Genomic DNA, 24,527 nt, shown 5'->3' on the forward strand with positions numbered 1-24,527 from the left:
TTGTATGTGTCCAGGAAGTTATCTGTTGTTCTCTTGGTTTTCAAATTTATTGGCATGTAGTAATTTATAACAGTCTTTAATGATCCATTGTAGTTCTGTGGTATCAGTTGTAACGTCTTCTTTTTTATATCTGATTTTATTTGTTTGAGCCTTATCTATTGTTTTCTTAATTAGTTTAGCTAATAGTTTTTGGATTTTGTTTATCTTTACAAAGCTAACTTTTTGTTTTGATAATCTTTTCTAATATTTTTAATCTCAATTTTGTTAATGTGGGCTCTGATCCTCATTATTTCTTCAGTTCTAATTTGGAATTTTTTTTTTCTTCACTTTGTATTTTAAGTTCAGGAGTACATGTGCAGTATGTACAGGTTTGTTACACAGGTAAACGTGTGCCATGGTTGTTTGCTGAACAGATCATTCCATTACATAGGTATTAAGCCCAGCATGCATTAGCTGTTCTTCCTGATGTATATCCTCCTCATAACTGCAACCCAATCCCCACATGGCAACAGATCACAGTGTTAGTTGTTCCCCACAATGTGTCCATGTGTTTTCATCATTCAATTCTCACTTATAATTAAGAACATGTGGTATATGGTTTTCTATTCCTGTGTTAGATTGCTGAGGATAATGGCTTCCAATTCCATCTATGTCCCTGCAAAGAACATGATCTCATTCCTTATTATGACTGCATAGTCATGGTGTATATGTACCACCTTTTTTATATCCAGTCTATCTTTGATGGGTCTTTAGGTTGATTCCTTGTCTTTGATATTGTGAATAGTTGTGTGCATGTATCTTTATAATAGAATAACTTACATTACTTTGGGTGTATACCTAGCAATGGGGTTGCTGGATCAAATGGTGTTTCTGACTTTGGGTCTTTAAGAAATTGCCACACTGCCTTCCACAATGGTTGAACTAATTGATATTCCCACCAGCAGTGTAAAAGCATTCCATTTTCTATGCAAGCTCACCAGCATCTGTGGTTTCTTGACTTTAATAATAGCATTCTGACTGGTATAATATGGTATCTCATTGTGGTTTTGATTTGCACATCTCTGATGATCAGCGATGTTGAGCTTTTTAAAATATTTTTGTTGGCTGCATGTATGTTTTCTTTTGAAAAGTGTCTGTTCATGTTCATTGTTCACTTTTTAATTCAGTTGTTTGTTTCTTTTTCTGGAAAATTTGTTTAAGTTTGTTTTAGGCTCTGGATATTAGACATTTTTCAGATGGATAGATTGCAAAAGTTTTCTCCCGTTCTCTAGGCTCCCTGTTTTCTCTGATGATAGTTGATTTTGCCATGCAGAAGCTCTTTAGTTTAATCAGATCATATTTGTCAATTTTTGCTTCTGTTGCAATTGCTTTTGGTGTTTTTGTTAGGAAAAAATTTGTTTGTGCCTATGTCCTTAATGGTATTGCCTGGATTTTCTTCTAGGGTTTTTACAGTTTGAGATTTTACATTTAAGTCTTTAATCCATGTTGAGTTAATTTTTGTATACGGTGTAAGAAAGCAGTCCAGTTTTAATCTTCTGCATATGGCTAGCCAGTTACTTTGGAACCATTTATGAAAAAGGAAGTCCTTTCCCTATTGTTTGTTTTTGTCAGATATGTCAAAGATCAGATGGTTGTAGATGCACGGTCTTATTTCTGAGTTCTCAATTCTGTTCTGTTGGTATATGTGCCTGTTCTTGTACCAGTACCAGGCTGTTTTGGTTACTGTAGCCTTGTAGTATAATTTGAAGTCAGGTAGTGTGATGCCTCCAGCATTGTTCTTTTGCTTAGAATTTTCTTGGCTATTCTGGCTATTTTTTGGCTTTATGTAAGTTTTAAAATAGTTATTTCTAATTCTTTGAAGAATGCAAAAAATATAAATTATAGTTTAATGGGAATAGCATAGAATCTGTAAATTACTTTGGGCAGTATGGTCATTTTCACAATATTGATTCTTCCTATTCATGATCATGGAATGTTTTTCCATTTGTTGTGTCCCCTCTGATGTCTTTGAGCAGTGATTTGTATCTCTCATTGAAGAGGGCTTTCACTTCCATTATTAACTGATTCCTAAGTATTTTATTCTTTTGTATAAATTGTGAATGTGAGTTCAGTCATAATTTGGCTCTCTGCTTGTCTGTTTTGGTGTATGGGAATCCTAGTGATTTTGCATATTGATTTTGTATCCTGGACTTTGCTGAACATGCTTAGCAGCTTAAGAAGTTTTTGGGCTGAGACAATGGAACTTTCTGGATGTAGAATCATGACATCTGCAAACAAAGATAATTTGATTCCCTCTCTTCATATCCAAATAGGTTTTATTTCTTTCTCTTGCCTGATTTCCCTAGCCAGAACTTCTAATACTACGTTGAATAGGAGTGATGAGAAAGGACATCCTTGTTTTGTGCTAGTTCTCAAGAAGAATGCTTCCAACTTTTGCCCATTCAGAATTATATTGATTGTGGGTTTGTCATATACAGGGCTTATTATTTTGGAGTATGTTTCTTCAATAACTACTTTATTGAGAGATTTTAACATGAAGTGATGTTGAATTTTATCAAAGGCCATTTCTGCCTCTATTGTCATAATCATGTGGTTTTTGTCTTTAGTTCTGTTTATGTAATGAATCACACGTATGGATTTGTGTATGTTGAATCAACCTTTCATTCCAGGGATAAAGCCAACTTAATCATGTTGGATAAGCTTTTTATTGTGCTGCTGGATTCAGTTTGCCACTATTTTATTGAGGACTTTTCCATCAATGTTTTTCAAGGATATTAACTTAATATTTCATATTTTTATTGTATGTCTGCCAGGTTTTGCTATCAAGATGAAGCTGGCCTGATAGAATGAGTTAGGAAGGAGTTCTTTCTTTTCAAATATTTGGAACAGTTTCAGTAGAAATGATGCCAGGTCTTTTTTGTACCTCATGTAGAATTCAGTTGTGAATCAATCTGGTCCTGGGCTTTTTGGGGTTGGTAGGATATTATTACTGTTTCAGTGTCAGAACTTGTTATTGGTCTATACAGGTGTTCAATTTCTCCCTGGTTCAGTCTTGGGAAGGTCTATGGGTACAAAATGTATACATTTCTTTTAGATTTTCTAGTTTATGTGCATAGAGGTGTCCATAGTGTTCTCTGATGGTTGTCTGTATTTCTGTGAGGTCAATGGTGATATCCCCTTATCATTTCTGATTGTGTTTATTTGACTTTTTTCTCTTCTTATTTATGAGCCTAGCTAGTGGTATATCCTACTTTTTTTTTTTTTTCCAAAAATATTGTTCCTGGATTTGTTGATTTTTTGAAGGCTTTTTTTGTATTCGTGACTTCTTCAGTTCAGCTCTGATCAACTTTGGGGTTCATTTGCTCTTGATTTTCTAGTTCTTTTAATAGAAATGTTAAGTTGCTAATGAGATCTTTCTAGCTTTTTGATGTGGGCATTTAGTGCTATACATTCAGTTGCAGCCCAGAGATTCTGGTATGTTGTCTCTTTGTTCTCATTATTTTCAAAGAATTTCTTGATTTTTGCCTTAATTTCATTAGTTACCCAGGAGTCATGCAGGAGCAGGTTGTTCAATTTCAATGTAGTTGTGTGGTTTTGAGTGAGTTTCTTAATCTTGGGTTCTAATTTGATTGTGCTGTAGTCTGAGAGACTGTTGTAATTTCAGTTCTTTTGCATTGGCTGAAGAGTGTTTTACTTCTGATTATATGGCCAATTTTAGAGTAAGTGCCATGTGGCAATGAGAAAAATGTATATTCTATTGTTTTGGGATGGAGAGTTCTGTAGATACCTATTAGACCTTCTTGATCCAGAGCTAAGTTCAAGTCCTGCATATCCTTGTTAATTTTCTGTCTCATTTATTTGTCTAATATTGTCAGTAGGGTGTTAAAATCTTCCAATATTATTGTGTGGGATTCTAAGTCTCTTTGTAGGTCTCTAAGAACTTGCTTTACTAATCTGGGTGCTCCTTTATTGGGTGCATATATATTTAGGATAGTTAGCTTTTCTTGTTGAATTGAACACTTTACCATTATGTAATGTCCTTCTTTGCATTTTTGATGTTTGTTGGTTTACTTTGTTTTGTCAAGCTAGTATTTAAACCCCTGTTTTTTTCTCTTTTTCTGCTTTCCATTTGCTGGATAAATTTTTTTCTGTCCCTTTATTTTGAACTTGTACACATCTTTGCAAATGATCTGTGTCTTTTGAAGACAGCATACCAATGAGTCTTGGCTCTTTATCCAGCTTGTTATTCTATGTCTTTTTATTGAGGAATTTAGCCTATTTACATTTAAAGTTAGTATTGGTATGTGTTAATTTGATCCCATCATCATGATGCAAGATGAATATTTTGCAGACTTGTTCATATAATTGCTTCATAGTGTCATTTGTCTGCATACTCCAGGGTGTCTTTGTCATTGCTGATAATGGTTTTTCCTTTCCATATTTAGTGCTTCTTTCAGGAGCTCTTGCAGGTCAGGCCTGGTAGTGACAGATTCCCTCAGCATTTGCTTGTCTGAAAATAATCTTCATTTATGAAGCTTAGCTTGACAGGAATAAAATTCTGGGTTGGAAATTTTTTTCTTTAAGAAAGTTGAATATTGGCCCCAATCTCTTCTAGCTTGTAGGGTTTCCTCTGAGAGGTCCATTGTTAGTCTGATGGACTTCCCTTTGAAGGTGACTTAACCTTTCTTTTGGGCTGCCCTTAACATTTTTTCTTTCATTTTGACCTAGGAAAATCTGATGATTATGTGTCTTGGGTTTGAGCTGCTCATGGAGTATCTACTGGAGTTCTCTATTTTTCCTGGATTTGAATGTTGGCCTGTCTTGCTAGGTTAATGAAGTTCTTCTGGATGATATCCTGAAGTATGTTTTCCAACTTAGTTTTGTTCTTCCCATCTTTTCAGGCACTCTTAATTAATTGTAGGTTTGGTCTCATTACACAGTCCCATATTTCTCAGAGGTTTTGTTCATTCTTTTTTATGCTTTTCTCTATTCTTGTCTGTCTTATTTCAGAAAGATAGTCTTTAAGCTTTGCGATTCTTTCTTCCACTTGGTCTGTCCTGCTATTGACATTTGTGATTGCATTATGAAGTTCTCAATTTGTGTTTTTCAGCTCCATCAGGTTGGTTATGTTTCTGTCTAAACTGGCTATTCTGGCTATCAGCTCCTGTATTCGATTACGGTTATTAGCTTCTTTGCATTGGATTACAGTACGATCCTATAGCTCAATGAGGTTTGTTATTACACACCTTCTGAAGCCTACTTCTGTTACTTTAGCCATCTCAGCCTCAACCTTGTTCTTTGCCCTTGCTGGAGAGGTGTTGCAGTCATTTGAAGGATATGAGGCACTCTGGAATTTTCAGTTTTCAGTATTTTTGCACTTATTCTTTCTCATCTTTGTGGACTTATCTACCTTCAATCTTTGAGGTCGCTGACCTTTGAATGGGGTTTTGTGGGTTTTTTTTTTTTTTTGATGTTGATATTTTAAGTTTGTTTTTCTTTTAACAGGCCACTCTTCCATAAGGCTGCTGAAGTTTGCTTGGGGCCTGGTCCAGACCCTAGTTGCTTCAGTATTTCTCATACCTGGAGGTATCACCAGTAAAGGCTATAAAACAGCAAAGATGTCATCCGGCTTTTTCCTCTGGAAGCTGTGTCCCAGCGGCATACTGACCTGTTGCTGGCCCAAACGCCCCTGTACGAGTTGACTAGAACCCCTATTGAGAGGCCTCACACAGTCAAGGACCTGCTTAAAGAAGTAGTCTGGCTGCTTTTTGGTAGAGCAGGTGTGCTTCATTGAAGGGAACCCTTTCCTGTCTGGACCATTTATATTCTCCAAAGCTGGCAGGTTGGAACAACTGAGTCAACTGAACAGAAGACATGGTGGCTGTCCCTTCCCCTGGGAACTTCATCCCAGGGAGAGATTAGAGCTCTATCCTACAACTCCTGCTGGAGTAGCTGAAGCCCCATAGGGAAGTCCCACACAATGAGGAGGAATGGATTGGGGTCTCACTAAAAAAGTAGTCTGGCAACAATCTGGCAAGGCAGCTGGCTGTGTTGTGGTGGACCTCCACAGGGAGGTACCACCCAGTAAGTAGAAATGGATAGGGGTCCCACTTAAAGAAGCCATCTGGCTATGATCTGGTAAGGCAGCTGTACTGCATTGTCGGGATCCTTTCTTGTCTGGATCATTTGTAGTCTCCAAAGCTGGCAGGCTGGAATGGCTGAGTCTATCAAACTGCAGAGATAGATGGTGGCTGCCCTTTTCCCAAGAAACTCAGACCCCTCTCAGGCAGATTCCAGCCTGTTGTCATTGGCTGGCTGAAATTCCAAGCCAATGGGTCTTAACATGTGAGTTGGATGGAAGTGAGGCCCACAGGAAAATGCTGCTTAGCTCCCTAGAGTCAGCCTCCTTTCTAGGGATATGAATGGATGGATTTCCTGCCTTGCTGGGGATTGCTGGGCTGGAGTATGTAAAACTCGTGGGTCTCTGCGTGTGCCTGAGCAGCTGCTCTGCCGAGATTCTACACAGCTGTGTGTATCAGACCCAAGGGCCACCCTGGTGGTGTGGGTTCATAAGGGTATTTCCTGATCTGCTGATTTCAGAGATCCATGGGAGAAGCATGGTTTCCCAGCAAGGATCACACAATCATACACTACTTCCCTTGGCTGGCGGTGGGTGTTCCTTTGGCTTTGTGCCACTCCCTGGGTAGGCCATCGCTGCCCCTTCCCCCAACTTTTCTTCATTCTCCATTGGTAAAGTTGTTTGTCTAGTCAATTCCAATGCGAGAACCTGTATGTTAGTTGAAGGTGCTGAATTCATTTGCCCCTTTTCATGCTTCCCCATTAGTGCAGCTGCTTCTAATTGACCATCTTGGATCATTCCAGTTTGTTCTTACTTTTCTAGCTCCTGAAGGGAAATTGTTAGGTTCCTTATTTGAAATCTTTTAACTTTTCTGATGTAGGCATTTATTGCTGTAAATTTGTCTCCTAATACTGTATTTGCTGTAGTTTATAGATTTTGGTATGCTGTATTTCTATTTTCATTTGTTTCAAGGAATTTTAATATTTCTGATTTTTTTTCTTCACTTACTGGTCATTCATGAGCATGTTGTTTAATTTCTATGTATTTTCATACTTTCAAATGTTTCTTTTTAAATTAACTGTTTAGTTTTATTCTATTGTGTTCAGATAAAATATTACATATAATTTATTTCTTATTCAAATTTTAGTTTAGATTCAATTAGTATGTGTATAGGTGTATTACCTGGGTATATTACATAATGCTGAGGTTTGAAGTATGAATGACTTCATTACCTAGATACTGAGCACACTAACCAGTAGTTGTTCAATGTTTGACCCCTTCCCTTCATCCCCCCATAATAGTTCCCAGTTACTATTGTTGCCATCTTTATATTTATGAATACCCAAAATTTAGCTCCCACTTATTAGTGAGAACATGTGGTATTTGATTTTCTTTTCTTTTTTTAATAACTGAAGTATGTTGTATTTAATTTTAGTAACAACAACAGCAACTTTAAAATGTTGACAGATATCTCTAGAAATCATACATCTTATAAAAAATGAAACTATATGGAGGCAAAACTTCCCAGGAGTGTTGTTGTTTATATTTTACAGCCTGAAGAATGACAAATACTTGAAGATATTTTTAAATCTAATAATAAATTCTGAGAAATAAAAGCGAACAAACAGACTTCTTTTTCTTAACTTAATAGGGTTGAAATACTTCCTAAATAATTAGGTATTTGGTTTTCTTTTCTTGTGTTATTTAGTTTGGATGATGGCATCCAACCACATTTATGTTGCCGCAAAAGACATGATTTTATTATGTTTATGGCTGCCTAGTATTCAATGTTGTATATATGCCACATTTTCTTTATCCAATTCATCATTCATGGGCACCAAGCTCGATTCCATTTTCTTGGTATTATGAATAGTGCTGCAATGAAAATGTGAGTGCAAGTGTGTGTTTGGTAGAGTGATTTGTTTTCTTTTTTCTGTATATCTAGTAAAGGGAGTGCTGTGTTAAATGGTAGTTCTGTTTTAAGTTATTTGAAAAATCTCCAAACTTATTTCCACAGTGGCTGAACTAATTTACATTTCCACCAACAGCATATAAGTGTCCATTATTCTCTGCAGTCTTTCCAGCATCTGTTGTGTTTTGACTTTTTAGTAATACCCATTCTGACTGGTGTGAGATGGTATCTATTTGCAGTTTTGATTTGCATTTCTCTGATGATTAATAATAGGCAGCATTTTTTCACATTTCATGGCCACTTGTATGTCTTCTTTTGAGACGTATCTGTTCATTTCTTTTGCCCATTTTGAATGTAATTATTTGGTTTCTGCTTATCCAATTATTTAAGTTCCTTGTAGATTTCTTAGACCTTTGTTGGATGCATAGTTTGTAAATATTTTCACCCATTCTTTATGTTGTATGTTTACTCTGTTGTTTCTTTTGCTGTGCAGAAGCTCCTCAGTTTAATTAGGTCTTACCTGTCAATTTTTTGTTTTTGTTGCAATTGATTTTGAAGACTAATGCATAAATTCTTTCCCAAGGCCCATGCCCAAAATGATGCTTTCCAAGTTTTATTATAGGATACTTATAGTTTGAGATTTTACATTTAAATATTTAATTCATCTTGAGTTAATTTTTGGATATAGCAAAAGGTATAAGTCCAATTCCATTCTTCTGCATTTGGCTGGCCAGCTCTCTCAGTATCCTGTAATTAATAGGATGTCTTTCGTCATTGCTTATTTTTGTCAACTTTGTCAAAGATTAGATAAGTTTAGGTGTGAGGCTTTATTTCTGGGTTCTGTATGCTTTTACATTAATCTGTGTGTCTGCTTTTTGTAAGAGTACCATGTTGTTTTAATTACTGTAGCCTTATGTTATAATTTGAAGTCAGATACTGGGATGCTTCTGGCTTTATTATTTTTACTTAGGCTAGCTTTGGCTATTTAGGTCTTTTCGGTTCCATATAAATTTTAGAATAGATTTTTCTAGTTTTGTGAATACTGACATTGGTAGTTTGATAGAAATACCTTTAGATTTGTAGATTGCTCTGGGCTTCTACAGAACAATATTAATTCTTTCAGTTCGTAAACGTTTAAAGTTTTTCCATTGCTTTTGTCATATATAATTCCTTTTAGCACTGTTTTGTAGTTCTTGAGATCTTTCTCATTAGGTTAGCTGTATTCTTAGCTATTTTATTTTTGGGTGCGACTATTGTAAATGTGATTGTGTTCTTTATTTGGCTCTCAGCTTGAATGGCTGACTTTGTAAGTGCCTTGATTCAAAATGATGTCCTGCTGTCAGTCCTGTGTCTGGGAAAATGTTGACAACTTTTCCCTGTGTGTTCCCCTCACAGTGTCTCCAAACCTTACCCCATGTTAAATACAGAGTTTAGAAGAAACAAAGTGCTCTCTCTCAGCTTGGGTTGGTCAGATTCCTTGTGGAAAGGTAAGTTACAGGGGGAGGCTCTTTACCTCTCTAATGTACTGGGAATTCACTCGCATTTATCAGTCAGATAGCATCATGGGGGTTTGTGCTGACATTCTCCTCCCTGGGATCTGGGGTACCCTTCACCATTCTAGTTGATTCCTATTTAGCTTCTCGAATTAAAGCTCACAGAATTTATCTTTATGTATTATCTAGCTACTTCCACGTGGCTGAGGCACACTAAACGTTTCTAGTCTGCCATCTTGGGAAAACAAACCAAACCAAATCAATTTAAATTTTTTTTCAAAACCATGTATTGTGTCCCAATATATGATTAGTACTGAAGGATAGAATATGTTCTGTTGGAAAAAAATATGTATTCTACAGTGTTGGATTAAATATTCTGTCCATAGGCCGGGAGCAGTGGCTCACACCTGTAATCCCAGCACTTTGGGAGGCCGAGGCGGGTGGATCACCTGAGGTCGGGAGTTCAAGACCAGCCTGACCAACATGGAGAAACCCCGTCTCTACTAAAAATACAAAATTAGCTGGGCCTGGTGGCACATGTCTGTAATCCCAGCTACTAGGGAGGCTGAGGCAGGAGAATTGCTTGAACCTGGGAGGCGGAGGTTGCGGTGAGCCGAGATCGTGCCATTGCACTCTAGCCTGGGCAACAAGAGTGAAACTCTGCCTCAAAAAAAAAAAAAAAAAAAAAAAAATTCTGTCCATGTCTGATAAGTCCTTTTGATCTGTTGTTCAGTTTAAATAATGTTTCTTTGTTGATTTTTTATCTAAATGATTTGTCCACTGCTGAGAATAGAGTGTTGACGTCCCCAGTGATTTTTGCATTGGGGTTTATATCTCCTTTTAGATTTAGTATTAGTTATATATTGAGTGTTCCAGTCTTGAGTGTATATATGTTTATAATTGTTATATCATTTTGCTGAAATAATCCCTTTGTCAATATATAATGATCTATTTTTTTTTTATAGACAGCCTTAAAGTCTATATTATTTGCTATAAGTATAGCTATTTTTGTTCACTTTTGCTTTTTGTTTGCATGGAACGTCTGTTTTTATAGGCATCATGTAGTTGGTTGTTCCTTTTTACCATTAGACCAGTCTATATATTTTAATTGAGGAATTAAATCAGTTTAAATTCAATGCTTTATTGGTGTGTGAGGACATACTCCTGTCGTGTTGTTGATTGTTTTCTGTTTTGTTTGTATTGCTTTTTTTTTCACTTTCTCTTTTAATGTTTATTTTTAAAGTTTTGTGGTTTTCTGTAGTAATTTCTGATTCTTTTACCTTTCTCTTTTCTGTGTCAGATCAAGATTTATCATTTTGCAGGTTTTCATTATCATAGTTATCATCTTTTCACTTCCAAATCCAGTGCTCCATTGAGCATCTTGTAAGGCCAGAATAGTGGTCATAAATCTTCATTTTCGTCTGCTTGGGAAAATATATTTATCCTTCACTTCTAAAGGATAGCATTGTTGGTTACGGAACTCTTAGACGACAAACTTATTGTCTTTTGCTTTTTGTTTTTTCACTCTCTAACTGGAATGTTTTATTCCATTCTGTCCTGGTACGGAAGATTTCTGCTGAGAAATGTGCTCTTAATCTATGGACATTTCGTTATATTTGACTTGACATTTTTCTTTTGCTGTTTTTAGAATTCTTTCTTTGTCTCTATTTTTGAGCATGTGACTGTAATGTGCTTTAGACAGAATGTGTTTGTGTTGAATCTATTCAAAAGCTTCAAACTTTTTGGATCTGGATGTCCATCTTTCTCCCAAAACTTGGTACTTTATTTAGCTATTATTATTATTAATTTGTATACTTCTTCCCTTCTTGAATACCCATAATGTGAATATTTGTTCAATTGATGGTGTTCCATAAATCCTATAGCCTTCCTTTCTTCCTTCCTTCTTTCCTTCCTTCCTCCCCTCCCTCCCTCCCTTCCTTCCTTCCCTCCTTCCCTCTTTTTCTCTCTCTCTTTTCATTCTTTCTTTCCTTCTTTCTTTCTTTTTTTTCTCGATTTTCTTCATCTTCCTGAATTTCTTCAAAAGAACTGTCTTCAAGTTCAGAGATATTTTCCTTTTCTTGGATTAGCCTGTTAGAAGTTCTCAATTGTATTTTTTATTTAATTCATTATTGTTTCAGTTCTAAGATTTCTATTTGGTTATTTTCATAATAGCTTTCTTTTGAATTTCTCATTCTAATTGTTAAATGTTTTTCTGATTTTATTGAATTATCTATGCATATTGTCTTACATCTCACTGAGTATTTGAGATTATTATTTTGTGTTCTTTTTTGGTATTATATATATTTCCTTATACTTCAGGTATGTTACTGAATACCTATTTTGTTTATTTGGATGTGTCATGTTTCCTTTATTTTTTCTGTTTATTTTATCCCTATGTTGATTTCTATGCCTCTGGTAGAAAAGTTGACACAGCTAATTTTATAGAGTAGGTTTCATAGGGAAAGACTTGTTCCTATAGATTAGTCTTGGGGTGTCAATTGGGTAGGGAGCCTTGGCTGTGGTTCGAGGAGGACACAGTAGTAGAATATTTATGCATTTTATTTAGCCATAATTTATGCTAGTAATATTTTGAGTGTCTCAGTAACCTAGGTTGTAAGCGATTGTAGTGGCAATAGCATGACATTACTGAGTGTGAACTTCCTGGGCTGTTTCTCAGGTTGAGCACACATGTATGCACAAGTTGTGTTGGCCTATTTGGGCTCTGGCTTGCTAGGTTTAGGGCCAGAGCTGTTACTCTTGCTGGGGACATGGATACAGGTGCTTGGCCCACCACGGTTGGTACCACCAGGCTGTTTCTCAGGTCCTGGGTGTAACTACTTGACTGCTGGTCTGATCTGGGGAATACCTACCAGGAGTGATCTCCTGGATGTTTCCCAGACCCCAGGTATGGGCATGGGGCTGCTAGATAGGCCAGAGGCATGGGCATGTAGCTTCTTCGCTGGCCTGGAGGTGTGTCAGCTGCTTGGGAGTTTGGGAGCCTCTTTTGTTCTGTGGAAAGTATATAGTGGTTTGGCTGGCTCAAGGGCAGCTCTGACCTTCTCTGGTCTGTCAGACAGTTTCTCCAGCTGGAAATGTGAGTGTCAGGGGTTGGTTTTCTTGCTGTGCAGGACCTCGCAGCCAGTCCTGAGCCCAGGAACAGAGCAACCAGGGTTGTGGCTTTGTAACCACTCATATGGGAGTGATGGAATACATACAGATTCCCAGGGCTAGAGAGCTGCAATGACTACCAGCCCCCAGAGAAGGGACATTCCAGGAGTGGCTTAGTTCTCAGGATGCCACCATGCTGCAGCATCTTGAGTAACAGGGGTTGTGTTGTTGGGGAGTGAACATCTTGTGCTCATGGTACAGAGAAAAGCATCTGTGTGAATTCCTGGCAGTTTCCCAAACTAAGCTTGGGGCTAGTGACAACTGGGATTCTTATGCAGTAAGGACTTTAGGTGTTTTCAGGGGCAATGGGGATGGCTGGAGTTCTTTTGCTAACCTTTCTCCTGCAAGAAGAAGTTTTTCTTTACTTCAGGCAAATCCAAGTAGGAAAGAGAGAGTGGCAAAGGTAGAGTAACTTCACGGTGCCTTCCTGGAATTCCTTAGCAAAACAGGCATCTCTCTATTCCCTCATTACACTCCAGCACTCTCCCTGTGATACTCCAGTTGAAGCTTGGCTGTTATTTTTTGCCTTGTTGCTTTCTTGTAGAAGAAATGAACTTAAGGCTCCTTTAATCACCCATCCTGTTGATGTCACTCTTTAATCTTTTCTTATTTAATTAATGTTTTAAATATATTCTGTATAATACCATTGTTTTAGTCCATTTTCACACAGCTGTAAAGACATTGACACTGGGTAATTTGGGAAGAAAAAAGGTTTAAATGACTCATATATCTGCATGGCTGTGGGGGCCTCAGGAATCTTACAATCATGGTGGAAAGTGAAGCGGTAGCAAGGTGCATCTTCCCACAGTGGCAGGAGAGAGACAGACGGGGGAGGGCGGGAAATGCCAGATACTTAATCAAACAACCAGATATTGTGAGAACTCTAGCACTAAAACAGCAAGGGGGATGTCTGCCCCAACAATTCAATCACCTTCCACCAGTTAACTTCTCCAACATATGAGAATTACAATTTGACAAGAGATTTGGGTAAAGACACAAAGCAAAACCATGTTATTCTGTCCCTGGCCCCTTACAAATCTCATGACATTCTCACATTTCAAAAACAATCATCCCTTCCCTACAATCCTCCAAAGTCTTAACTCATTCCAGCATTAACTGAAAAGTCCAAGTCCAAAGTTTTATCTGAGACAAGGCAAATCCCTTCTACCTAGGAGCTTGTAAAATAAAAAAAAAAAGTTAGTTACTTTCAAGATACAATGGGGATACAGGCATTCGGTAAATGCTCCCATTCCAGATGGGATAAATTGTTCAGAACAAGGGGGCTACAGGCAGGCCTGATGCAAGTCTTTTTTTTTTTTTTTTTTTTTTTTTTGAGACGGAGTCTAGCTCTGACACCCAGGCTGGAGTGCGGTGGCCGGATCTCTGCTCACTGCAAGCTCCGCCTCCCGGGTTTACGCCATTCTCCTGGCTCAGCCTCCCGAGTAGCTGGGACTACAGGCGCTCGCCCCCTCGCCCGCTAGTTTTTTGTACTTTTTAGTAGAGACGGGGTTTCACCGTGTTAGCCAGGATGGTCTCGATCTCCTGACCTCGTGATCCGCCCGTCTCGGCCTCCCAAAGTGCTGGGATTACAGGCTTGAGCCACCGCCCCCGGCCTGCCTGATGCAAGTCTTAAAGCCAGCATGGCAGCCATTAAATCTTAAGCTCCAAAATTTCCCTTGACTCCATATCTCACATCCAGACTACACTGACACCAGGTGTGGGCTCCCAAGTCCTTGGGAAGCTCTGTACCTATGGCTCTTCAGGGTACAGCCCCCATGGCTGCTTTCATCAGCTAACATTGAATGCCTACTGCTTTTCCAGGTGCATGGTGCAAGCTGTTAGTGGATGTAACATTCTGGGGTCTAGAGGATGGTGACCTTCTTCTCAGAGCTCCACTAGGCAGTGCCTCAGTGGGGACTCTGTGTGGGGTTTCCAACCCCACATTTACCCTCTGCATCACCCTAGTAGAGGTTCTTCATGAGGGCTCTGCTTCTGCAGCAGACTTTTGCCTGGATATCCAGGCATTCCCATAAATCCTCTGAAATCTAGGCAAAGGTTTTCAAACCTCAACTCTTGTCTTCTGTATACCCACAGGCCCAAGGCCATATGGAAGCCACCAGTGCTTGGGGCTGGCATCTTCTGAAGAAATGGCCCAAGCTGTCAAGCTGTACCTTGCCCCTTTCTGCTATGCCTGAAAAAGCTAGAGTGGCTGGGACACAGGGTTCCATGCCTAAGGCTGCACAGAGCAGCAGGGTGCTGAGCTCTGTCCATGAAATCGTTTTTATTTTTTTCTCTTAGGTGTGTCCAGGCATGTGATGAGAGGGGCTGCCACAAAGATCTCTGAAATTGCTCTGGATACATTTTCCTTATTGTCTTAGCTATTACCATTAGGCTCCTGGTTACTTATGCAAATTTCTGCAGCTAGCTTAAATTTCTCTCCAGAAAATGGGTTTTTTCTTTTCTACCACATGATCAGGCTGCAAATTTTCCAAACTTTTATGCTATTTTTCACTTTTAAACATAAGTTCCAACTTTAAATCATCTATTTGTGAATGTATGTGACTGTATGCTTTTAGAAAAAGCCAGGCTACCTCTTGAGTGCTTTGCTGCTTATAAATTTCTTGTGGGAGATACCCTAACTCATCTCTCTCAAGTTCAAAGTTCCACAGATCTCTAGGGTGGGAGCAAAATCCTGCCAATAGCTTTGCTAAAGCATAGCAAGTTTCACCTTTATTCTGGTTTCCAAAAAGTTCCTCATCACCATCTGAGACCAGTCAGCCTGAATTTCATTTTCCATATCACTATCAGCATTTTGACCAAAGACATTCAACAAGTCTCTAGGAAGTTCCAAACTTTCTCCCATCTTCCTCTCTTCTTGTTATCCCTCTAAACTGTTCCAACACCTGCTGGTTACCTGGTTCCAAAGTCCGTTTCACATTCTCACATGTCTTTATAGCATTGCCCCACTACCTCGGTACCAATTTTCTGTGTCAGTCCATTTGCAAACAGCTATAACTACACACCTGAGGCTGAGTAATTTACGAAGAAAAGAAGTTTCATTAAGTCATGATTCCAAATGTTTGGGGAGGCCTCAGGAGTTTTATAATCATAGTGGAAGGCAAAGTGGAGCTAAGTCTTCCCATGGTGGCATAAGAGAGAGGGAGAGAAGGGGGAAGCACCAGGCACTTATCAATCAGATCTTGTGAGAACTCTATCAAAGAACAGCAAGGAGGAAGTCTACCCCCACGACTCAATCACCTCCCACCACATCACTCACCCAACATGTGGGGATTACATGAGATTTGGGTGGGGACACAGGGCCAAACCATATCAGCCACCTTGCCTAATTTAAATCTGAAAACTCAGATCAGGAATTATGCTTTTTAAATAATCATTTTTTCCTAACTACTTGCAATGATAACATTTATTTAATATTTACCATGGTAGACAATCTATTAATCATTTTATGTACTTCACTTATTTAATTCTTACAATGTCCCTAGCCAGTTTTTGAGACTTCACGTTCCACAGAGACTGCTTGATTTTAAAGTTGAGCTCTTTGGCTTATAAACTGTAAAACTGGAAAAGACACTTGGCCTCTCTCAATGTCAGTTTTGAAATCTAATCACAGGTTGTTGTGAGATTAAGGTGAATTAATAAAAGTAATTTACATAAATAGTGCATGGGATATTATCATTATTTATTAAATATGAGGTAACATTATTTTAAAATAAAAAACAGTACTATTATTATCTCTAAGTTGAATTATTATGATAGATTCAATGCATACATTGTTTTCTTTTGGAGTTTAGATTATTGTTCAGCAAATAATCACAAGAAATAAACCTCAGCCTCATGTAGATAATTCCATACGAACTTTCTCCTGCTCTATCCCTTCTCTATGGACAAAGTATGCTTCCACACACCATTGATGTTAGCTTTTTCTCATGTGATGTGATTTGGCTAATACAATACAGTCTGAAATGATCTGGTGCTAGTTGCAAGCTTATGCTTCTAGTAACATCACTTGTCTACTCCTCCCTCTGGGAGTTTCTGGTCTCCACCATCGTACATGCCCCCAGACAGCTAATACCCTACATATAGGCCCTGGGAATGTCAGATGTGGAGTCAATATGATCTTAAAATGAGGGAAAAAGAGCTATTCCAGCTGACACATAAATCTATTAGTGAATAATAAAAACTGTTTGTCACTGAGGTTATGGGTGTGTATGCCTTTTTATATTGGTAAGACTGGCCAATACACTCTTATTCTCCGGTAAACTCTTCCACATATTAATCAAAGTAGTTATTTAAAGACACAATTCTAAAATATTATGTTCCCTGTTCAGCACCTCTTAATGGAATTCATTTTAACTTAAATTGAAATAAAATTCAAATAAATTCAAATAAAATTATTTGTTACAGTTGAAGAGAATTTTACCTACTTCTTGGATATCATAGTTTTCTATACACAAACCAGTTAGGCATCTTTTTTTTATGCCAAGTTGTTTTCCTTCTTAGGGCCTTCTTAAATGTCCTTTTCTCAAATTTTCTCTTACTGAAAAGATATTCCTCACATTACTTTCCATGATCCTTACACTTCAGTTCTTGACTCAAAAGTCATCTCCCCAGAAATGCATTTCTGATACTTACCTAAGTAAGTAGAATCACACTGTCAGTGTCTGTCTTAACACTTATTGCAATTTTGGTTATATATTTATTAATTTATCTGTTGGTTATCTGTCTCTTCTACTAGAATCTAAGTTTTGTGAGGTCAGCAATAGAGTTTGACTTATTAATTATTGATTAATCAGAACCTAGCACCATGCCAAATGCTTCTAAGTATTTACAACTTCTGTTAGATAAATTAATTTTATTATGGAAGTTGAGATATAGATGATGATTAAATGCATTTTTTAAGATTATGTAACTAATAAAGTACAGAGCTAAGACTCTTAGTCAAATATATCTATTTTCTTTTAAGATTCAAGTATGTGGAGAAAAATCTCAAAAAATATATTGTCCATAATAGATCTAGCCTTGGCTCAATTACAGTTTTGGTAACTCATACCAAATATTGAATAACTGATCATTAATTTATCCTACACTAAATATTTTGACAATTAAGTAGTGCCTAATTATATGGGTTGCACTTACACTCTTTAGAATAATGGTTTTTGATTCTACATATATACTTAAGAAATACCTATTATTAAAAATTCACAACCTACATATATAGGTTCAATTTTTTTTAAACATACACTCAACATTTTCTATTATATATTTTTATATACTTTGGTAAGCATCTCTGACAAATATTTTACAATATCTAAATTTTAATTATTTACAACTATTTTATATTTGCACTAAGTTTGTATTTTATACTAAGTTTTATTAAATTCATATATCATTTAGAACAGGGTAGATTGTTCTACATTAAGCAGCAACCTTAAAATATTAAAGGACTAATACAGCAAATGCTTATTTTCTGCCATATATATGTCATTGGTTGCCTTAGGCCCTGTTCCACATCATTTTTACTGCAGGATCCAAGCTAAATCAATAGCCTCTTTCTGGAACTTTGATGTGGTGAAAGTTCCTAGAATGTGGTGAAACACGAGCTGTCTTTTAGATCAAATCCTTAGGGTACATGTTACTTTTGCTACTGTTTCATTGGGAAAAGCAAGTCATTTTATGAAGTTGGTAGTCATTGGGATAAATACAAATAATTTTTCCTGAGGGAGTGGCCCTGAATGTACAATAAAAATACATCTATTGTAGAGAGTTGAAAGCCTGAGTGTCATGACCAACTCAGCATTCCACTGAGGCTATATGATCAAACAGCCAACTGTTTATCATGATTGCAGAATATGGGCAAACTTGCTTCTGTGCTGGCTGCCAGAAGGTTTGCTGAGGGCAATCACTCCCTGGCACCATGCTCCTTGATGTTATCTACTGGAACATCTGGAGACTACTTCTCAGAGAATGCAGTCATGCAGGGCTGCACCGAGTCAGGCAGCTGACCACAACCACCCCCTTCTCCCTATGTTCTTTACTCAATAAATACGAAGGGCTATAGAAGCTCAGGGCCCTTGTTCACTAGAAGCAAGGAGTCCCCGACCCCTTACTCCAAATATCCTCTTTTGTCTTTGTCTTTATTCCCACGTTCATCTTCCTTTGTTCAGTCTACCAAGGCCCATGGCAATCTATGATGCTTTACTGACTCATTTCCCTGGCATGAATTTTTATATAATTGTTAGGCTTTCAAAAAATGACTTCTCTGACATTAGCAGTTACATTTTCTCTTTTCAGAAAGCCTATTTCCCTTCCTCTATGATAATTATGAAATCTCAACTGACCATGTGTAGTTTTGAGTAGAACCTGATGACTGTAGGTAAAGTATTTCCTAGATAATTTTTGAAATAAAGTGGTGTCTGAAATCTGAGAATACGCCTGAAGTTTTGATGGAGTAAAAGAAAGTAAGTATTTTTCTTACTAAAATCATTTGGGGGCAGATAAACATAGAATATATTTGAATATTTTATTATATTTATCCAAAACTTTAAAGTTACCTTGAAATGTCTTAAGTGTAGCTGAGAGCCATTAAGGTACAAAATTTCATGATCTTTTTTTGGACTCAGTATACAAGGGAAAATAATAATTTTAAAAAAGCCTCTCTTTCCCTGAAGTTGAATTAACATTCTTTTTTTTTTTTTTTTTTTTTTTTTTTTTAGACAGGGTCTCACTCCATTGCCCATGTTGGAGGGCTGTGGTGTGATCATGTCTCACTGTCTCACTGCAGCCTTGACTGCTTGGATTCAAGTGATCTTACTGCTTCAGCCTCCTGAGTACCTGGGACCACCAGCATGTACCACAATGTGCAACTAATTTTTAAATTTTGTTTAGAATGGGATCTCACTTTGTTGCCCAGGCTGGTCTCAACCTCCTGAGCTTAAGTGATCCTTCCACCTCGCTTCCTAAAGTGCTGGGATTATAGGTACAAGCCAAACCACCTGGCTGAATTAACATTCTTAATGCTTTGGAAAAGTAAGGCAGTTACACTCAAACAAAAATAAAATTTATGGTAAGCCATCATACTTGGTAATATGATTTGGATTTGTATCCCCACCCAAATCTCATGTCGAATTGTAAACTACAGTGTTGGAGCAGGGGCCTTGTAGAGGTTACTGAAGCATGAAGCAGACATCCTCCTTGCTGTTCACCTGATAATGAGAAAATTCTCATGAAATCTGATTGTTTAAAATCATGGAGCACTTCCACCTTTGCTCTATTCTTTCTCCAGACATGTAAGACATGACTGCTTTCCCTTCACTTTCTGCCAAATTATAAGTTTCCTGAGGTCTCCCTAGTCATGCTTCTGTATAGCCTGGGGAACTATGAGTCAATTAAACCTCTTTTATTTATAAATTGCCCAGTTTCAGGTAGTTCTGTATAGCAACACAAGAATGGACTAATGCGCTTGTCCATCTTTTTTTGTATGAGGATAAAATATTATTTAAAAAATTACACTTTGGTTCATCAGATTTTTAAAAAGAGGGACAAATTGTAATACTTATGGATTCCTTACTATATACAGAGCTCTGTGCTATTATATATGTAATCTTTAATGTAATCTTTAATATAGATTTTAATCATCATTTTACTAAACAAATGAAGACTAAAACATTGGAATGAATTTTCCTAAAACACATGGCTGGTAAAGGATATTATGAATATAAACTCATACAGTTTTAACTGGGAAGCTATAGTTTTCATTTGCATCATTCAATTAACCTTCTATTTCCACTATTAAAGATGGTATCAATATGTATTGGAAACATGAAACTGGGATGGTACTTTGGGAATTATATCATCCCTATTTTTAATTGTTTGTGAGTCTAGAATAGTTATCATCAATTCTTCAATCCAAATAGTTGTTTTTGCACGTTTGCAAAGTAACTTGATTAATGTGTTAAGTGAAAGTTTGATAGAAATGTGCACAATGTTGAAACCACAAAATGTGTAATTGATCTCCAAAAACAGTGATGTTAAATGATAATTCCTGGACTTGTGTTTAGGTCTTTGATGCAAATCTGAGTATGGAAAAAATGAATTGAGGATAGGGTATACAAATTCCCCAGAATTCACTAAAAAATTATCTAGTCATTAAGAGCATTTTCAGACATCACACTGATCTGATTATAACTCCCAGTCCTGCCATCTAGCAGTTACACAACCATGGAAAGTTATATGACCTGTTTGAAACTTTTTCTCTTTGGAAAATGAGAATAGTAGAAACATTTTCTTCAAATACCTGTTCTGAAAATTAAATAAGATAATGCTCTTAAGGTGCTCATAAATAGTATATGGCAAAGTTTACTGTTTCAATAAATAATAAAAGAAAATCTACTTGTTTATCTCATATAATGCCTATATCTGGCCAGGCACAGTGGCTCACACCTGTAATCCTAGGACTCTGGGAGGATGAGGAGGGATGATCACAAGGTCAGGAGTTTGAGACCAGCCTGATCAACACGGTGAAACCTGGTGTCTACTAAAAATACAAAAATTAGCCAGGCGTGGTCACACGCCTGTAATCACAGCTACTTGGGAGGTTGAGGCGGAGAATCACTTGAAACCAGGGGGCAGAGGTTGCAGTGAACTGAGATTGTGCCACTGCACTCCAGCCTGGGTGACACAGCAAGACTCCATCTCAAGAAAAAAAAAAAAAAAAAAAAAAAAAAGTGACTATATTTACCATCCCTAAATCTGAGACTTTATTAGAAATGCAATTAAGAAATAAGGTGTTCACTGCTAGAACTCTAGCTCTAATAAATTTAAAATAATCTCTAAGTACTAATATTTTATACTGATTCTTAGGTGACCAGTAGGATATTAGAAACCATGGCCAAAAAATAGAAGATGACTGACTAGAAGAAGCTAGGCTGCTCTCATGGAGAGAAGAAGAAGTTTCATATAAATACTACATCTTCAACTGAAACATCCAGGAGGAGACATTGGGATTCTTCCAGAAAACAAATTTGGCCCACAGGGAATGGAGAGGGACAAGACAGATGATGCAGGAGTGGCACCGAGCCATAGGAGGCTCCCTCTCCCTGGGGATTGGTGAGTGAGTAAGATACACAATGGATGCATACTTATTCTATAGATTTTACAACCCTGGGATCATTCTCCGATGAGCCCATTCCACAAAGACCTTCAGACTGACATGCTGTATTAGTCCATTTTCATGCTGCTGATAAAGACATACCTGAGACTGGGAAGAAAAAAGGTTTAACGGGCTTACAGTTCCACATGGCTGGGTAGGCCTCCAAATCATGGCAGAAGGCAGGGGGGAGCAAGTCACTACTCAGGTGGATGGGAGCAGGAAAAGAGAGCGCTTGCGCAGGGAAACTCCCATATTTAAAGCCATCAGATCTCATGAGGTTTATTCACTATCAAGAGAACAGCATGGGAAAGACCCACCCCCTTGATTCCATCACCTCCAATCAGGTTTCTCCCACAAAATGTGGGAATTGTGGGTGTTACAATGCAAAATGATATTTGGGTGGGGACACAGTGAAACCATATTATTCCACCCCGACCCCTCCCAAATCTCATGTCATCACATTTCAAAACCAATTATGCCTTCCCAACAATCCCCCAAAGTCCTAAGTCATTTCAGCATTAACTCAAACGTCCAAGTTCAAAGTCTCATCTGAGACAAGGCAAGTCCCTTCTGCCTATGAGCCTGTAAAATCAGAAGCAACTTAGTTAATTCCAAGATATAATGGAAGTACAGGCATTGGGTAAATACAGCCATTCCAAATGGGAGAAATTGGCCAAAACAAAGAGGCTACAGGCAGGCAAGTCCAAAATCCAGTGGGGCAGTAAAGTCTTAAATCTCCAAAATAATCTCCTTTGACTCCATGTCTCACATCCAGGTGATGCTGATGTAAGGAGTGGGTTCCAATGGTTTGGGGTAGCTCTTCCCCTGTGGCTTTGCAGGGTACAGCTTTCATCCTGGCTGGTGATGAGTGTCTGTGGCTTCTCCAGGCATATGGTGCAAACTGTCAGTGGACCTACCATTCTTGGGTCTTGGGGATGATAACCCTCTTCTCACAACTCCACCAGGTGGTGCCCTGGTAGGAATTCTGTGTGAGGTCTCTGACCCTACATTTCCCTCTTGCATTGCCCTATCAGAGGTTCTCCATGAGAGCCCCAGCAGAGGGACACTGGGCCCAGCCCATTAAACTACATATTCTTCGTAGGCCTGTGGGCCTGTGATGGGAGAGGCTGCCTTGAAGATGAAGACCCCTGACATGCCCTGGAGATATTTTCCCCATTGTCTTGGGGATTAGCATTGGGCTTCTTGCTACTTATGCAAATTTCTACAAATGGCTTTAATTTCTCCTCAGAAAAATGGGATTTTTTTTTCTATTGCTTTGCCATGCTGCAAATTTGCCAAACTTTTATGCTCTGCTACCATTATAAAACTGAATGCCTTTAACAGCACCCAAGTCACTTCTTGAATGCTTTGCTGCTTAGAAATTTATTCTGCTAGATACCCTAAATCATCTGTCTCAAGTTCAAAGTTCCACAAATCTCTAGGATAGGGACAAATGCTGCCAGTCTCTTTGCTAAAACATAACAAGAGTCACCTTTGCTCCAGTTCCCAACAGGTTCCTTATCTCCATCTGAGACCACATCAGCATAGATTTTGTTGTCCATATTATTATCAGCATTTTGGCCAGAGCCATTCAACAAGTGTCTAGGGAGTTCCAAATTTTCCCAATTTTTTTTGTCTTCTTTTGAGCCCTCCAAACTCTCCCAACCTCTGCCTGTTACCCAGTTCCAAAGTCGTTTCCACATTTTTGGGTATCTATTCATCAGCACCCTACTCCTGATACCAATTTACTGTATTAGTTCATTTTCATGCTTCTGAAAAAGACATACTTGAGACTGGGCAGTTTACAAAAGAAAAAGCTTTAATGGACTTACAGTTCCACTTGACTGAGAGGCCTAACAGTCATGGCAGAAGGCAAGGAGGATCAAGTCACATCTTACTTGGATGGCAGCAGGCAAAGAGAATGGTTGTGCAGGGAAACTTCCATTTTTAAAACCATCAGATCTCATGAGGCTTATTCACTCTCAGGAGAACAGCACAAGAAAGACCCACCCCCATAATTTAGTTACCTCCCACTGGGTTCTACCCATGAAACATGGGAATTGTGGGAGTTATATTTCAAGATGAGATTTGGGTGGGGACACAGCCAAACCATATCACGTACACAGCTATATGGAGTCTGAGCAAACCCTCTTCTCAGGTACACATGAAGTCCTGAAGGACTTGAATCCCCTGCATCCCTAATATTAGTGGCAGTAACTCTAGCACATGAGAAAGTTAGGCTCCCTTACACACCCCTAGGAAAAGGGGTGAATCCAGGGACCCAGCAGCAATGGTCTGCAGGCCTTGCTTCCACTGCACATTGCAGGATAAGGCCCATTGGTTTGGGAATTCAACCACCCCCTACCAGGGTTTTCAGTGGGTATTAGCTCCTTACCTTTCTGTGATGGATCTCCCACAGAGGGTGAGGGCCACCACCTTTGCTAAATCACAGCTTTAGCCTTTGCTACCTTTAGGCACTGGAGATTCCGAAGCGATTGCAAATAGGTGCAGACACCCAGCACAGTATTTAAAAACCCCACAAAAAAGCAGCTAGATTGTTTCCTACATGAGTCCCCAATCCCATTTCTCCTTGCTGGATGGAATTCCTGACCTGGGACTCCAGCTATTCTGACAGGGTAACCTTGCCACAGCTCCACACCTTCCTGGGACAGAGCTCCCAGGAAGCTCTTTGTTGTTTCACAACCT

Source organism: Macaca mulatta, chromosome 11 (genome assembly GCF_049350105.2).
Source record: "Macaca mulatta isolate MMU2019108-1 chromosome 11, T2T-MMU8v2.0, whole genome shotgun sequence".
Lineage (NCBI taxonomy): Eukaryota > Metazoa > Chordata > Mammalia > Primates > Cercopithecidae > Macaca > Macaca mulatta.